Source organism: Haemaphysalis longicornis, unplaced genomic scaffold (genome assembly GCF_048455015.1).
Source record: "Haemaphysalis longicornis isolate Haplotype H1 unplaced genomic scaffold, Haemaphysalis longicornis Haplotype H1 scaffold_11, whole genome shotgun sequence".
Lineage (NCBI taxonomy): Eukaryota > Metazoa > Arthropoda > Arachnida > Ixodida > Ixodidae > Haemaphysalis > Haemaphysalis longicornis.
In genome coordinates this window covers 2,539,686-2,556,540 of record NW_027526214.1, presented here as the reverse complement: position 1 = coordinate 2,556,540, position 16,855 = coordinate 2,539,686, and the positions used below count along the sequence as shown (strand labels likewise).

At 48.7% G+C, this 16,855-nt stretch overlaps 1 pseudogene; it reads left to right on the top strand.

Annotated features, from left to right (window-relative positions):
- The first annotated feature begins 6,126 nt into the window (after positions 1-6,126).
- On the top strand, positions 6,127-10,059 carry LOC144160964 (uncharacterized; annotated as a pseudogene).
- The last annotated feature ends 6,796 nt before the right edge of the window (positions 10,060-16,855 follow it).

Below are 16,855 nucleotides of genomic sequence, written 5' to 3'. Positions count from 1 at the left end.
CAGTCAGGTAAAATGACGAAATCGGTAGCGTACGTAAGTGCCGTCTATTGTGACGCGTGATGTGCAGGTTCCACTTGGCGTTACTAGATGGACTCCTGCTGCGAGTATGTGAGGACAATTCCATCTGGTCGTAAATATATTCAGCTTAGAAGCGAATGATGCCCTCATCTCTGAGTAGTCGGCTCCCGTGTCTATTAGGGCAACCACATAAAATCCGTCGATGGACCACCAGACGTCGGACGCCGCCTTGTTCGAGTTGCGGGTGCTGCGGGGTTTCGTATTTCGGCTTCTCTGTGTTGATGGTTGGGTACTATGCAGCGCAAATGTCCTCGTCTTCTCAGTGGCGGGATCAGACATGTAGGATACACTTCGCTCTGTGTTGCTGTCGTCGTGTTCGGAAGTCACGTCACGGTGGGATCACCTCGTCCGGCTGTGGGTGTGTAGTACATTGTTGTCTTCGGCGAATCGTGGCGTCGTTGGTGGGTTTTGGTTTTTCCGCCGTTCTGCAACTTCTCCTCCACAGGTTGTATTTCGATGCCTAATTTATATTTCAATGCCTAACAAATCGATGTAAGTTGAGCATATCACTCTCAATTCATAAGGATCGCCCCGCGTCATTCACGTACTTCTACTGTAATGTCTGGCGTAGTATAATGCTCAGTTCTGATCACCCTTATTTGTAACATTTTAATAATTTACCTTGGAATATGCTCCATCCAACTATTATCAGATGACTGTCCTCTACAGAAAACATTGTAGTATAGATATTCAGTTTCTTTTCAAAAGCTCATTCTCTTCAGAAAACTGGTGCTTGCTTTTGATATAGAAACATCGTGTTTTAAATGCAAATATATCAACATCATCTGGAAGCCCGGTCATATTTTTTACGCTCTTTGAACTCAACCTTCTTACTCTGGGTTCAAATTTTTCGGTACCTCGATGTTCTTATAAAAAGGAGAAAAATGAGCTCTGAACACAAAAAACTTGGAACCGGTACCTGTTAAGCCTCTTGTTAACCTGAACATGTCTACACTACTTTGTACGAGCGAACCTAGACTATGCTTTATCTATTCGGAACACCAGCAAATGTAATGACAATTGCGGTTGAGCGGATACGAAATCTCGCAGCCTGTTTTGTGTCTGTGACATTTTGTTTTGCTTTCAGAATATCAGCCACTGAACCGTCTTTCAGCTTTCTTACCCTGGTTTCTAGGGAAATATTTCAAGACTGTCCTTTTGAAAACTGTATCATACAATTGCCGACTTACAGAGCTCAACTACGTTCTTACCATTGGGCGTCTTACCCTGCTTGTATACCTCAATCAGCAAGCTGCGACTGCACGTTTCCACCAATACGACCAAAAAAATTGGGAATCAGTAGGCCTCGAATGCTAAACCAGTGCGTCAGAAAATCATTACAGTATACGTATACCACTATGTTTTACTTCTTAACAGCGTGTAGAACAAGCAGCGTAAAGTGCAATAAATCGAGATTACGGATTGTAGTTCCTGTGTCTCTTATTCTGTTGTTATTCTTGCATTTCTATTCCTTGTACCAAACGCACAGACGTGATTGTGATCTATTTGTGCCCAAAAACTGTTTGGCAATATTTTGCGTTCTGTTGAATCATTTCACAGGCGTGGCTTGGGCGAGTTTCCATGCCGGTTTGGTAATCCTTCCAAAAACATGCGGTAAAACTACCGCAGCAATCACTCCTCCGCTCTTGAGTACCACCACTGCTTGCGTAACTTTACACTGCTGTCTTAGCCCCATGCTATTGGAGCATGTTTGTTCTTTTCATACTTCTTTCTTCTTTAGTTTTTTGCCTGTTCTTTAAATTATTTCTTACTAGATGCGAAAAAACGAATAATATTATATCTTTTTTTTGTGTTCCACTAAACTTCGTGAGCCTTATTCACATGTTTTATGTGTTCCTATTTGTGTCTTCGCGGTTTATCCAGTAGTGTTTTTTTTTTCATCGAGCAACTGTAAGCTGCCTAGTCCTTCCGTTTCCTCTTTTTCTTGTGAGGGAGTGCGTTACCGGCTATCGTAGGTGGGGTCAGGCTACAACCCAAGCACCATTTTAAAATTTCATCAAGACGCCGTTTTTTTTAAATCCGGCACTCGGGGATTTCAACCACGGTTCTTCTGCACGCGAGGTGGATGAGCATTATAAAAACTAGACGAGCATCATCTAAGAATACTAGAGAATATCTACAATGGGTCCACAGCCACCATCACCCTCCGTAAGGAGAGAAGCAAAATACCTATAAGGAAGGGCGTCAGACAAACAGACACAATCTCTCTAATGCTATTCACAGTATGTTTACAAGAAGTATTCAGTATGTTAGGCAACCGGTGGCAGCAAAGGTTAACGGAGAATACCTCAGTAACCTCACATTTGCTGGTGAAGGTGCCTTGCTAAGTAACTCGGGGGACGAACTGCTAAGCATGCTTTCTGCACTGAACAAGCACAAGAGAACCGTGGTCCTGAAAATATGCAGAAAAGCAAAGTAGTGATCATTTACTTCGGGACACCACAGCAGTTTGGGGTATGGGGCGATGCATTGTAAGTGATAAGGGAACGTATCTACTTAGGCGAAGTTGACACCCCGGATCCCAAACATGAGGAAGATGTAATAAGAAGGATCAGAATGGGCAGGAGTGCATACGGCAGACATTCTCATATAATGAATGGCAGCCTACCATTGCGCCTGAAGAAGAAAGTGTATGACAGCTGAATCTTACCTGTACTCACCTGCAGGGCAGAAACTTGGAGGCTCACTAAGAGAGCTGAACCTAATTTGAAAACGACTCAACAGGTAATGGGGGGAAATAATGGGCGTAATTATAAGGGACAAGAAGATAGTGGAGTGGATCATGAAACAAACGCGTGTTAAGGACATATTAGTTAGATAATAAGAACAAATTGAAGTGGACTTGGCATGTAAGGCGAAGGCAAGATTGTCACTGGTCATAAAGGGTAACAGAGTAGATCCCTAAAGAAGGCCAGCATTGCAGGGGGCGGCAGAAAGTTAGATGGGCAGATGAGATCAAGAAGCTTGCGGGGATAAAGTGGTCACAGTTTTGACAGGACCGGTGTAATTCGAGAGGCATATTGGGAGAGGCACATGCCCTGCTTTTGGCGTAGCTAGGCTGGTGAAGATGATGATGGTGATGATGGTGATGACTCTTTTTCATAGGAGGAGTAGTGTTGTTCCTCCTTGGACAGACCACGACTCGCATAGGTGATTACATTTTCGCAAGCGCTTTGCTTTTGGACGAATATGGCACCCAAGGCTATATCCTAGCGACCTTGTGCATTTGAGCTGTGGTGTTTTCGTCGAAATGAGTGAGCACGGCCCGGTTTTAAAGGCGTTCTTGCAGCTCGCAGAATGCCTTTACTGGGCGCTTTCCCAGCTGAAAGGAGTACAATCTTTCGTCGAGCACGTGAGTGGCTCTGAAATGCGTGCGAAGTTTTTGACGAATCGCTGGCACTATGCGCACAGTCTGTGAAATCTTCGCATGCCTTCTTGTGGTTCGTTCGTGGCAAGTTTGCTATAGCGGATTTTTTGCCGGGTCAGGAAGGACGCCTGCGGCGTGGACGACGTGGCCCCAAAAACGAGTTCCTCGTACACGAAGCGACACTTTTCAGACTTGATCGTTAACCCAGACGTACGAATGGCCTCGAGTACAGAATCCAACCTTGCAAGGTGTTCACCGAATATCAAGGCAAACACCACCACGTCGTCGAGGAATCTGAGACAGGTGTTCCCCTTCGGGCCAGCTACCACAGTGTCCATGACTCTTTGAAGCGTCGCTGGCACCATGCACAGCCCAAATGGCTGCACGTTGAACTCTTATAGGCCATCCGGGGTTTTAATTGCAGTCTTCTCACGGTCTCTCTCGTCCACCTAAATTTGCCAGTAGCCGGGCTGCAGATCCATCGATGTGAAGTACCTCCCTTGGCATACATGGTCGAGGGCGTCGAAGGTTCGCGGCAGGAGGTACACGTCCTTTTTGGTGATTTTGTTAAAGTCACTTCTATTCAACGCACAGCATTAATGTGCCGTCTTTTTTTCTCGCCGAGTACGACCGACGCAGCCCAGGGGCTTTTTGATGGCCGTATAATATCATCGCTCAGGATGTCATTGACTTGAGTCCAGATGGCTTCCGACTCATGTGAAGAGACACGGGTACGGTGACTGTGGGGTATGCTGGGATCCATCTTCGTTTATTATTCGGTGCTTACGTAGAGGTGTGTGACGTAGTTTTGAGTTCGACGAAAAACTCCCTGTAGCTTTGCAGCGAAGCAAGTAATTCATTTCTTTCTGCTTGCGGTAACACCGGACTCACGTCGAAGGGCTTCGGAAGCATGAAGGTATCATCATAAGCGCGTTCAAAGACGACAACCGCGAATACGTCGCTGGCTTCTTGCGTTTCTTTGAGGAACGCAATTGTAGAGCGCTTGTTAATATAATGGCACTCTTCGGTGACAATATTGAACAAAACGTGGGGTTGGCGTTGCTTAAAGCGTGCGATGCCTCGTGCGACGTACACACGGTGGTCGACAATCAACCTTCGGTACTCTCTACAACAGCGTCGAAGCCAGGAACGGCACCTTCATTGTAGACGGTGATCATCAAGCCTGCGTGGGGTGGCAGGCCGACATGATCGTTGGCGATCCTCACAGCAGCACGGCATTTGGGGTTCAGTTCCGGTGCATGAAACGATCGGAGGAGATATTTATGGACGTGGTTTTTAGATCAAATATTGTACCGTTGTTTGTCAAAAAGTGCATTCCAAGAATTACGTCATTGTAGCAGTTAGGTAAAATGAGTGACGCAGTAGGAAATGTGCCGTCTATGGTGACGCGCGATGTGCACGTCCAACTTGGCGTTACGAGCTGGCCTCCTGCTGTGCGAATGTGCGGACCATACCATCTGCTCATAACTTTCTTCAGCTTAAACGCAAATGGTCCACTTATTACTGAGTAGTCGGCTACCGTGAGTATGAGGGCCACTATTTCAAAGCCGTCGACGGACAGCTGAATGTCTAACGCTGCCTCCTTCGAGTTTTTGGTTCGTCGTGCCGTCGTTTCTCGGCTTGTGCGTGGTGAAGATCGGGCACTGTGCGTCGTGGTCTTCGTTGTAATGTCATCGTCAGGTTCGGTCATGTCGGGTACGCGTAGCGGCATTTTGATGTCGTCGGTTTCTGGAGTCACGCCAGGGTTAGATAGGGACGTTGGTTCCAGGGCAGGTCGTGAATCATGGTCTTCAGCGAGTTGCTGTGTTGTTAGAAGGTTTCACTTTTTCTGCCATTGTGCAAATTTACCCCCGAAGTTGGTGCTTTTAGTTTCCCAAGTCAGAATCTACTTCAATGCAAGTTCTATAGATATTCAGGCTCCCTGTTCCACCTAGTCTGGGAATGTATCCTAAACCTGGACTTTCCGATTTTATTGCCTGACCGAAACCTTGAGAAGTCGGAGAAAGCCCTGTCCAGCAAACACCTCACCGACCAGTTCATGCTGACGGAGAGGGCAGAATCAGCAAACACACGATTGGACTTGTGGACTAAGAAACCATCCCCACCGATATAAATCCCCATGCATAAATATTGGGCCACAGAAAGAAATTCGACGCTTTCCGTGAGCCGGTCATAAACCCATTAAGAACTCTTTACACCTATAAACGAAATAATGGTCGCTGTTTGCAAACGTTTCCACAGGATTCTGCAACTTGCATTTCTGAAGCCACTGCAATATTTCGCGTGCATTACGTATAGACAAATCTTGTACGGGAGAAGGGCAAGCTTCGGCCCGAAGTTTTTAACGAATTCAACAAGATTGCATGTGGCACACAGATTTTATCTCATTCGACGGTCACTGCGAACATTGACATTAGGTGACTGGGAGAAAAAACGCTGTGGAGTGCGTAGGCTGGTTGAAAACACACGCACACGTGTTGAAAAAGGAACAGCAGCATTACGCCGGCTTTCAGAGCGTCTAGGCCAATCCGCAAGAGCAACAAAGCACATTGCGCTAAGCTGAGGGACTCAGTTTCAAAAACAGCTGTCACTTGCAAAAAAATTACCGAAAGTTAACTCGCAACTTCCTCCTGTGCGTAATGGTCTTGCTGACAACAGACTGTGCCAGCCTCATTCACGTTCTGCGCCATGGCAGGTAGGCCTGGCTACCGAGGTTGGTTCAGGCCTTTGTTTCAGGTTTACATTCAGACCTTAGGTTCAGCCTTCGAGTTTGAGTTTGCGTTTGTTACTTTTATTGAAATGATACGCATATATAGGCAAGAAACTGTGGAGCCCATAGCCGAATCTAGTGGAGGCCCATATAAAAACGCGCTGGGAGCAAAAATTGCAAACACAGGCTATGCGCGAGTAAATTTAGAACAAGTAAGCACACATTTACATATATTTACTCATACACATTCTTGCATATACTGATGGTGATGAAGGTGGGATGTTTATTTTACAAGGCCAACTAGTCTAAAGAGCAATAAAACAGTGGCTATGTATGGAGGTTGTAGACGCAAACTCAAAAACAGCACAACAAATCAAATTAAAATCAGGAAAAGACAATGAGGATGGCTGGTGTAAAGGCCTGGTTGTGATTGTGTGCGGCATGAGATTAGGTTCAAAAACTACGCGTTATAGAAAATGGAGTGTCAAAACCTAATGTTGCTAAGAAAAGTAAAGGTGCTTTGTAGAGGAATTATGAGATCATCAGCTAAAGCAATGCTGGGTGTGGCAGAGTGTGGTGTCTGTGTAATTGAGGGAAGTGTTTGCGTCTTGTTGTGTGGAGGCCTTCGCATGCAATTAACGTTGAGTTACGGTTATCCTTAGCCCCACCTGATGCACAAGTGTTCTGGAGGTCCAGTGAGCGGGTGGGAGTGTGTGTCGTTCGTGTGGCTTACAAATATTCTAGCTAGGATACCATCGATGAATTGGTTGTGTGAGTCAGTAGTGTCTCGTCCTGGGTGTCGTTTTATTAGGTTAACTTGTCTATATATGTACTGTAGTCTGCTTGCGCGTTCTGCGAAGGTGTTTTACAATGTGTGGATTGAGTTCGCTATGGGGTATTGTTATTAAGTTCACTGTGTTTGTTAGCGCAGCAGTGACAACCATTCGATCCCCGGTCTCATTCTCCTCAATTTCGTCATGGCCTGGAAAGCAGCACAGAACTAGATAAAAATTATTAGCATACCTAGACAATTTGGCTCTAAAACCACATTGCCAATGTGGTTGTTTCTGGGCCCGTGTGACAACAATGCATGCACAATGCTCAAAGCGTCTGTAAAAATCACGGACTGATGAAGTTTTTTAAGAATGTGCAGAATGGTGAATAAAATGCCATTGAAGTCGGCTGAGACGATATTGGTGGTACGCTTATGGTACTCTAATAATAACAGTGGGGAGCACGAGCACGCAAGACACCTTATTGAAGTTTTGGAGGCATCACTGCAAAATTGGGCACATTTACATTTATCCTCCAGGTACAAGAAGTGCTGAAAAATAGCAGTACTGGGAACGCTGCTTTTGTACATTTTTATCAAAGAAAAATCACAACAGGCTGCAGTTGCAATGGCGGTACAAAAAAATGATGATGATTTGCATACATCTATAAACACAATGGAAAGACCTGAAGCTTTTTCTCGCACCCTCACTGAACAGGCCAAGCAAACAAATGGACGAGTTGAGAATAGCTAGGTTGTAAATTTATCGTTGAGGACAAGTCTAAAAGTATTTTCATTCAGTAATGTGATCTTAAAAGCATACAATAAATCTATGTACTTGCGTTGATGTTCCAGGCTCTATTTGTTTTTTTCAACGTACAAGCTCTGGGATGGGACAGTGTGGAATGTGCCAGACGCAAAGCGGGAGTGTTATGAGAGACAGTCTGCGTTATTATATCACAAGAAATTCTTCTCACAACCCGTTTTGATTTTCTAAAAGTGTTCGTCTAGTGTGCTGAACTTGACACATCTGGGAAGTGTTCGTCGAGTGTGTTAGCCTGGCCTTCCAGTGTGTCCCCCGTTGTAAAAACCAAAGGTACGCTGTGTGTTTGTGGTCCTTCCAGTTTACGTATACGTGTCCATTCTTTTCATGTGTCTGTGTATGAGTTTATGGACGTGAGGTGTAAAGGTCGCCACCCTTTAGCCAATTAATTAGGCTGCCACTAGCGTGTGGCGCCACTTAGTTTGTATATATTCTGCCCCAAATAAAGTGTGGGACTTCTTTTTTCAGCTCAGCAGCTGTCGTGCGCATCGGCTCTTACTGCGTGCCGGGGCCGCTCGTGCTTCCGAACACTCACGCGACATGGTATCAGGTGTGGCCGCGTAACGCCCCCTCATCCCGGCCCTCAAGGACAGAGCGCCGCCGACAATGTTTAGCCTCAACCTCCAGCCGCCCGTTCCGTTGGACTTCATGAACCCCGGAACCTAGTCAGCATGGCTCAGCCGCTACAAGAACTACGCCGTTGTTTCGGGCCTGACTGAAGTGTCCGGCAACATGCAGGTACGATCGTTGTTGTACTGCATGGGGCTGGAGGCCCGCCCACTGCTCGAGACGTTCTCGCTCAACGCCGCATCACTCGCCTCATTTGAAGCGGTTGCCGCTCGCTTCACCAACCGGTTTGTGCACCCGGCGAACGAACTCTACGAGTCGTCGCGTTTCACCGACGCGTTCAGTTTCCCGACGAAAGCATCGACGCCTACTTCGCCGAACTGTGTAAAATGGTGAAGCAGTGCAACTATCCGTCAGCTTAGGTGGAGCAAAGGCAGGGGCGCCATAGATTCGTCGTCGGCCTCCGCGACTCGCACCTTTCGAACCAGCTTTGCCGGAAAGCGAAGTCGGCACTCAAAGAAGCATGGATGCAGGCCCGTCAATCAGAAGACGCCGACAAAGAAAAAATGTTGCCCCAAAACCACGCAGAGCACTCCCGCGAGCTACCCTTCGACTCCATAGGCGATAACAAGCTCGCCTCTCGCGGTCGCAACTACGATAAGCCGCCTTCACCCCCGTCGAAAGCAGAGCGCTCCCGTCAGCCATCTACATGTGAATTCGGCGGCCGCGCGCCACATCCACGTTCGAAGTGCCCTAAACGAAATTCCGCCTGCAACTTCTGCAAAAAGTAAGGGAACTTTGCTGAAGTGCGCCGTGCTAGGAAGGCAAAACACAAGCTCGGTTCTATTCACCTACACGCTGTCTGGACGCCCGCCGCGGCAAAGTTCGTCGATGTCACCGTTGACAACTACACCGCGAAGTTCAAGGTCGATTCCGGAGCTAAGGTGTCCGCCGTTCCGAATGACTTTCCTGCGTTGCCAGCTAAGCTCGAGCAAGTCAACACCCTGTTCACCGGACCCGGCGGTCAGCCGCTTCGGTGGCATGGGAAAATGAGCTCTCAGTGCTTGTACGTGATCCAGTCTCTCACTGCACCTCTTCTGGGACTGCGGGTGCTTCAAGCCCTTGAAGTTGTAAAGTTTCTCGACGAACTCCAGACTCCAAAAGCAACATTGCGCGCCGACCTCTTCCAAGGATTGGGCACCCTCAAGGACGGGTACACTATCCTCTTTATACCTGATGCTGTACCCTTCTCCCTGAGCGCGCCTCGCAGGATTTCCATCCCGCTGCTCGACGTCGTACGCCACGATCTTGAGAAACTGGAGGAAGCAGGCGTGATACACACGATTGACAATCCAACGCCGTTGCGCTCTGGTCACGTTGTAGTCCCGAAAGCCGATGGTTCCTACCGGCTGTGCGTTGACTTGACTCAGCTGAACAAGCTTGTCCTTCGTGAACGCCACATTCTACCAACTGTAGAGCAAGTCATTGGCCTCCTTGGTGACGCAGCAGTTTTCTCAAAGCTTGAGGCAACAACCAGCTTCCACCAGGTTAAACTCTGCAGACTCCCAAGAGCTCACAACCTTTATCACCCCATTTGGCCGATACTGCTTCTTCCGGCTCCCCTTTGGCATTACCTCCGCGCCGAATTACTTCCAAAAACAGATGGCCAGGATCCTGGAGGGCCCCCAAGGAGTCGCTAATATGACAGACGATATTATGTTCTTTGGGCGCACCCGAGAGAAGCACGACGCCAGACTGAGCCAGGTGCTGTCTCACCTTGCAAAAGCAGATATCAATTTAACGAAGACAAGTATCGTTTTTGTTTCTCCGAAGTATCCTTCATAGGAGTCATCGTTTCAGCACAAGGCATCAGGCCAAGTCTAGACAAGGTCGAAGCAGTCAAAGCCATTGAGGCTCTAACCGACATCACAGGTATCCGACGACTGCTGGGAGCCATGGAGGCTCTAACCGACATCACAGGTGTCCGACGACTGCTGGGAATGGTCAACCATTTTGCCCGGGTTTTGCCTTGCATCTCGGATGTCACAGCTCCCATTAGAGCACTTCTAGGCAAGTCTGTGAGTTGGGTGTGGCAGCATGAACAAAATGCTGCATTCGAGAAAATCAGGAAACTCCTGACGTCAGACGGTTTCATGGCCAAGTACCATCCGTCATACGCCACCATGGTTTCGGCTGACGCAAGCTCGTTTGGACTCGGCCCGGTCTTGCTGCAAACCCAGCCCTCTGGAGAGCGCCGCCCAGTTGCGTTTGATTCGAGGTTAATGACCGAGACAGGGCAGCGTTACAGCCGGACAGGAAAGGAAGTGTTGGAAACGACATGGGCTATCCAACGGTTTGACGAATTCGTCCGCGGCATCACCATTTATGTCGAGACAGATCACCTACCACTCGTTTCACTCTTCGACAAGATGGAGCTGGACATGCAGCCGCCTCGCATACAGAGGCTCTGGTTAAAGACCATGCGATACCAGTTCCGGATGCTGCACGTGCCAGGAAAGCTGCTAACTACGGCAGGTACGTTGTCACGCATCACCCAAAAGGCGTCCCTCCCCGTGGACACCGTGGAATCGTTTGCAGCTCAAGTGGTCAGCGGCATGTCAGAAGCCTTGCCACTAAGCCCACAGGACGTGCGACAGGCACAAGAGTCAGATGACGAGTGCAGAGCCCTCACCTCCTTCTGCCAGAATGGTTGGCCACAGAAGTCCAAGCTGCCACTGCACCTCTCCCAGTATGCCTCAGCAGCAGATGAGCTCTCTGTCTGGGACGGTGTTCCAGTGAAAGGCGCCAGGATAGTCCTCCCACATTCCCTTCGGCCGGCTGTCTTGACGCTGTTACACGAAGGACGCCAAGGCAATAATAGGACGAAAGCTGTTGCTCGAGAGTCCATTTGGTGGCCTGGCATTTTGGCAGACATTACCTCTCTGATAACCTACTGCGAACAGTGTGCTTCCACTCGGGTGAACCTTGAAGAATCAGTGATCTCCACGGTCCTACCTGCACGTCTGGGAACTTGTCGGCATGAACCTGTTCCACCTCCGCAGCCAGACTTTTGTCTTGGTGGTGGACTACCACTCCAGGTACCCTGAAGTCGTAACCTTGAGGAGCACAGCGGCTAAGGCAGTCATTGACATCCTCCAAAGCATATTTGCCCGGCATGGGATTCCGCGAGAGGTCAGATCGACAACGGCCCACCGTTCTCTTCGCACGATTTTGCCGCGTTTGCGGCCTCCTACGGCTTTGACCACGTCACCAGCAGCCCGCACTATGCACAATCGAATGGAGAGGGTGAGAGAATGGTCAGGACCATCAAGGAGTTGTTCCGCGAAGCAACAGTTCCTCATCTGGCCTTGCTCAGCTACCGGGAAACCCCAGGAGCCGGTGGCTTCAGCCCGGCCCAACTCTCGATGGGACGACAACTCCAAACCGAAGTTCAGAAACAGAACTCCCAGTTACGTCACCACTGGCCGTCGAGGAAGGACGTGAAGAGCAAAGACGCAGCTACATGCGGAAACAGACCGCTGACTTTAACAGGCATCACGGCGCTCGAAGTCTGCCATCGCCCCGAACAGGCCAGTGTGTCTCAATGCGACCTGACCAGGTCAAGGCTACTGTGCTGAGCCCAGCACGACGACCACGAAGCTATGTCGTGGAAACGCAGCAGGGTGGCATCCTACAACGCAACCGGTGTCACCGATTGCCTTTTGCTCCTCCTGCGCCAAGGGTAGAACCATTGCCATCTGAGGAGCAAGAGCCACAGTGGCCACTTCCCCTTCCGGAACCTCGGCGTGCTACCGCAGTGCAACGACAAGGTTCCCTTCGACTGGCCCCTGAAGACAGTGATGGCAGTGGTGTGACGCGAACACGTAGTGGCCGCTGTGTTGTGCTTCCAGACCGCTTGAACTTGTGACGAGCAGTGTCTGGCGTCATCCCTCTTCCGTCTGGTACACAAGGGGGAGATGTAGAGGTCGGCACGCTTCAGCCATTTAGTTAGGCTGCCACTAGCGTGTGTCGCAACTCAGTTTGTATATATTCTGCCCCAAATAAAGTGGGGAACTTCTTTTGCCAGCTGAGCAGCTGTCGTGCGCATCGGCTCTAACTGAGGGCCGGGGCCGCTCGTGCTCCCGCATGCTCACGCGACTTGAGGAAGGTAAGCCAACTCTCCCGTTTAGCCTCACGGCACACGCGCTTCCCGAATACGTTTGCCCGTTTGAAGTATATAAGATCATTGGATATCGGGTACCGGCGAAGGACACCCAATGCTGCGTTTTCGCCCTCTCACGCCTGCCTACATACCTCATTCAACCACGGCCTCCTCTGGTTCGGGACGGCAACAGAACCGTGGGAAATAGTCTTTTCGGTGGAGTCGAGGATGTGCGCCGTTTGCTGCTGAACTTATACGTGTTTTAAGAACGTGTAGTGCCCTTTGGAAGTCTCTGTTAAATATTTAAAGTTTCATCTGGAAATCATCAGTGCAAAAAAAGCAAGAAAACTCCCGAAAGAGGAGGCACCCTCACGGTCATCTAGAACTTGTACCGTCGTAAATAACGGCCGCCCATCTTCGGGAGGCATGATAGGTTTTCTAAGCGTCAGGCTGTTCTCACCAAACTCGATTATAGCACCGTACTCACAGAAAAACTCAGTTTTGAGTATTACTTCTCTAGAACAGTTCTGCAGAATGACGAATTTGACGGAACTTGCCTCGCCTTTATTTATAACACAAGCGGTATACTTTCCAGTAGGCGCTACAAGGTTTACCCCGTCAGTTCGTATTTCATGCCCATCCTGCACAGTCGTCACTTTTCAGAGACGGCGTTGGAAGCTCCAGTGACGACGAGCGCAATTAAGCCATAGTTGTCAATCACCCCATTGAGGTTATATTACACGGAGAAGCCCCGATCGTGTTCACTGGATTCAGTGCTTCCCACCGGCACTTGAGGCTCTTCGTTACCTTTGCCAGCGGCAAGGCCAACTCCCGGGGTTTGTGCGCCAATTTTCCCGCTGGGGAAGCGGGGTTTCACACCGAAGTTGGCGAGCAGGAGACGCTGGATGACGGGGTGACCGTGAATGGCATTCTGGGCACTGAAGCTGTGGTGGAGATGGCGGACGGCATAAATACTCGGTGATGTCCCGTAGATGCTGGCCATATCGTGTACACGGGTCATTCGGGTGACATCCGAGGTTTACAAGTTCGTGGAGAGGCAGCTGTGGTAGATGTGATTGGCCTCTCCACAGTGAAAACACAAAGGTTGCTTGTTTGCCGTTCTCAACTCGTCGCTTTTTTGAGGACCGCGATGGGCTTTGGGTACCTAATGTCGCGATGGGGGTCTCGTCATATTGGAGCCAGGTATTGGCGAGGAACAGCGAGTGACAGATTTTGGGCTACGGCTGCGTACGTGAAGGCCGGCTGATCAGGGACAACGTAGAGGGGTATCTGGTCCAAAGGAGCATCGCACTTCCTGCCAATCGACTTCCGCGATAGAAACGGTTGCTCTTCATTCAGAGGACGGTAGCTTCTGCACCATTTGTTCCCGAATGACATCCCGACTTATGTCTCTAGTGCTTTGAGTACCATCAGTATTCCGTGCAGTGGACTATGGTTCACTTCAGCCATGCAGAGGACACCAGCCTTAAGTTCTTACCAGACGATGCTACAAATAATGTCCCGAAATTTGCGAGGCTGGGCGGGGAATGCTTCACTAGGGCCCCCAGTGACCCTGTGATAGTGGAGAGCTCTTGCCTGGAGTGCTCCTTCAATATTTGTTGTCTCAGTTACAATCTGAATCACTGTCTTTAAATGATTACGAATGAGGCTACCAAAGAAGTCACTCTTCACACCTTTCATAAAAGTTTGCAACTTGTTTTCTTCGCTGACCAGGGGATCCGCGCAGACAACCTGGCGGAGCACTTCTTCCACGAAGCTCGTAACGGTTTTATTTTGACCTTGGACTCCTGTGTGGAAGAGATCCTCGACACGCTGTCGTCGGTACTGGTTCGCCAAGGCCCGATTTAGATCGCCTTTGGAAATTTCCCACGATGAAAGTCCAGCTTCTTGGTTTTCGTACAAAGACTTGGCAGTGTCTTGTAAGAAAAAGTAGAGGTGCCACAGGAATTGCTTCGAAGTCTTTTCTTTGCTGCGACCAACCCATTCGTAATACTGGATCTAGTGTTCCGCGCCTTCAAATGGCTCCTCACTGAAGCGCATCCGACGGGCGATGGGCGCGTAGATGATTTGTGGTGCGCTAGCTTCCCTCTGCTGGCCTTGGGAAGGCTTGACATATTTGGCCTTCGTCCGTGTTTTTTCTTGCAAGAGTCCAAATTCGGGCTGTTGATTTTGGAGGCGTCGTTTTACGTGTGGCTCATCCTCATCTAGGAAGGCGCGCCGCCCGCGTCTCAGTATTGGGATTGCTGTACGACTTTTAGGAAAGTTACGCGGCATTGGCTGCGGTACAGCTTCAACTACCATAGCATTCTCTGCACGAAACATGGTACCAGTTCGAGTCCGCGTCCTCCAAAATCTAAAAAAGCACTGGCGGAGCACATTGACTGCCGAAAGCGCTTCATTGTAAGCGTCGGATGGCTTTCATTCGCGACATCATCGCTGGCGAGCTCTTCCCACAGTTCACCGATGCTGCTGTCTTGGTCCGGACTCGTGGAATTGGCGGGTTCCATCGTTAGTCCCGCGCGTCGGAAACAGTTACGGAAAGGGTCGGGCATCACGACACTTCGTACGAGGCGCAATATCTCAGTCGCGGCTCTTGCTCCGTGGTCTTGGCCAATCCACATGTCAATCGCCGCTTCGAGACCATGCATTTCGGCAGCCATTCTAGGCGCGCAGAGTTCGATATATCGGATGTGAACTTCGTTATAAGGAATAATTTCCCCATGTATTTCTGTAACTGAAATATTTTTGTACGATATATAGCATAATTCCCTCTATCCGGGTTCGTTATAGAGGGTTTGACTGTATGTGCACAGTGCAGTAGAGATTTATTCACAGATGCATAAATTTAAACATGCACACATAAAATTACACATGGGTATGCTAGTAACTGCGTACACGTATGGATATTCCTTTTATGAGAATAATCATGAAATGCTAGATACATGGTTCACATATACACATAAAATTGCACGTGAATAGGCAAGTATATTTGTGCACACACAAATATACTATACTTTGTCAAAAGATAACTGCACATAACGTTGCAAGTGGAAAGAGGGGTTTTAGTTTTGCAGTTCAGACTTAACACAAACGCCACAGGCGGCATATTCGCCTTGGAAATTCAGTATCCGGATGCTTACGACGCGGTGGGACGAACGAACTGCTGTCTGCTAGTTTTCTTGCGGGCTCCTTGCACTTGGCCGGCAGCGGCTATTCTATCTGGCTTGCGGCACTCCCGGCTGGTGGCTCGCCCCCGCTGTCAAGTGCTGCTCACCTCATCTACATTGCACAAAAGGTGCTGCACCTTTCTATGGCAAACTCTTTCCACCCTACATTCGTAGATTGCAGGAAAGGTGCTGTGCGGCATTTTAGGTGGAATATCCCGATCTTTTTAATGAGCGGATGCCTTCAAGCATTCGTTACGAAACGCTTGGAGAAATAAAAGAGTATAACTATGCAATGGAAAAATTGTTATTGCTAACCCAACTCACGAGAGAGATATTTGGCACAGACTACATAGGTATCTGTTAGGAAGCACTGGGCAAGCACTTCCACAAAACAAAAAAGCTAGCTGTCACTCAAAAAAAAAAAAACTTTTTAACCAGTGTATACTGGCGGGTATTGCATACGCAGCTGGAACCTCGATCCTCATAAAACTTTTAAAGCAAACATAGGTCTGTTCCACCGGTCCTGGAATAAATCGTTAGAAATAATGGTCAGGGATAAAGTGGGCTATTTTGATGAAAGAACAAATTTGAGTTGACGATATAATTGTTGAAATACACAAAAGGCATTCGGCTGGCCATGTAGTGAGACAAACCTACAAATGGCGGACAACAACACTAACAGACTGAGCAACAATATATGTGTATAAAAGAAGGGTAAGTCCAATAGCACGATATGTAAACAATATACAGATTCCGTGCCCAACGGTCAGCTCAAAGTACTCTCTTTCGGAGCTGTTTTTATCAATGAGAGATGACTTCGCCCTTGAGTAGACCTCACGCGGCTGCTGCTGCTTACGATAACACTCATATAGACCTCCGAGGGTGGCAAAAATTAGTAAAGAAGGAGTACTCCTTTATTCAGGCCTCACCTTCTCGTCTACGTTACCCATTTTTGTCAGGCTCCTTGCGGCTTGAGTCTAAACAAGGGTAGGGCCACATGCTCACCAATTTCTCGGAGATTCCTGCCTGATAAATCGAAAGGAAGCCCATCTGTCGCAGCATGTCGAAAACACGCACAGCCACCGTTAGCGCCTTCTAACCCTTCACCTTCAAACTTCCCTCCGCAGCAGGTAACATTACAAGTGT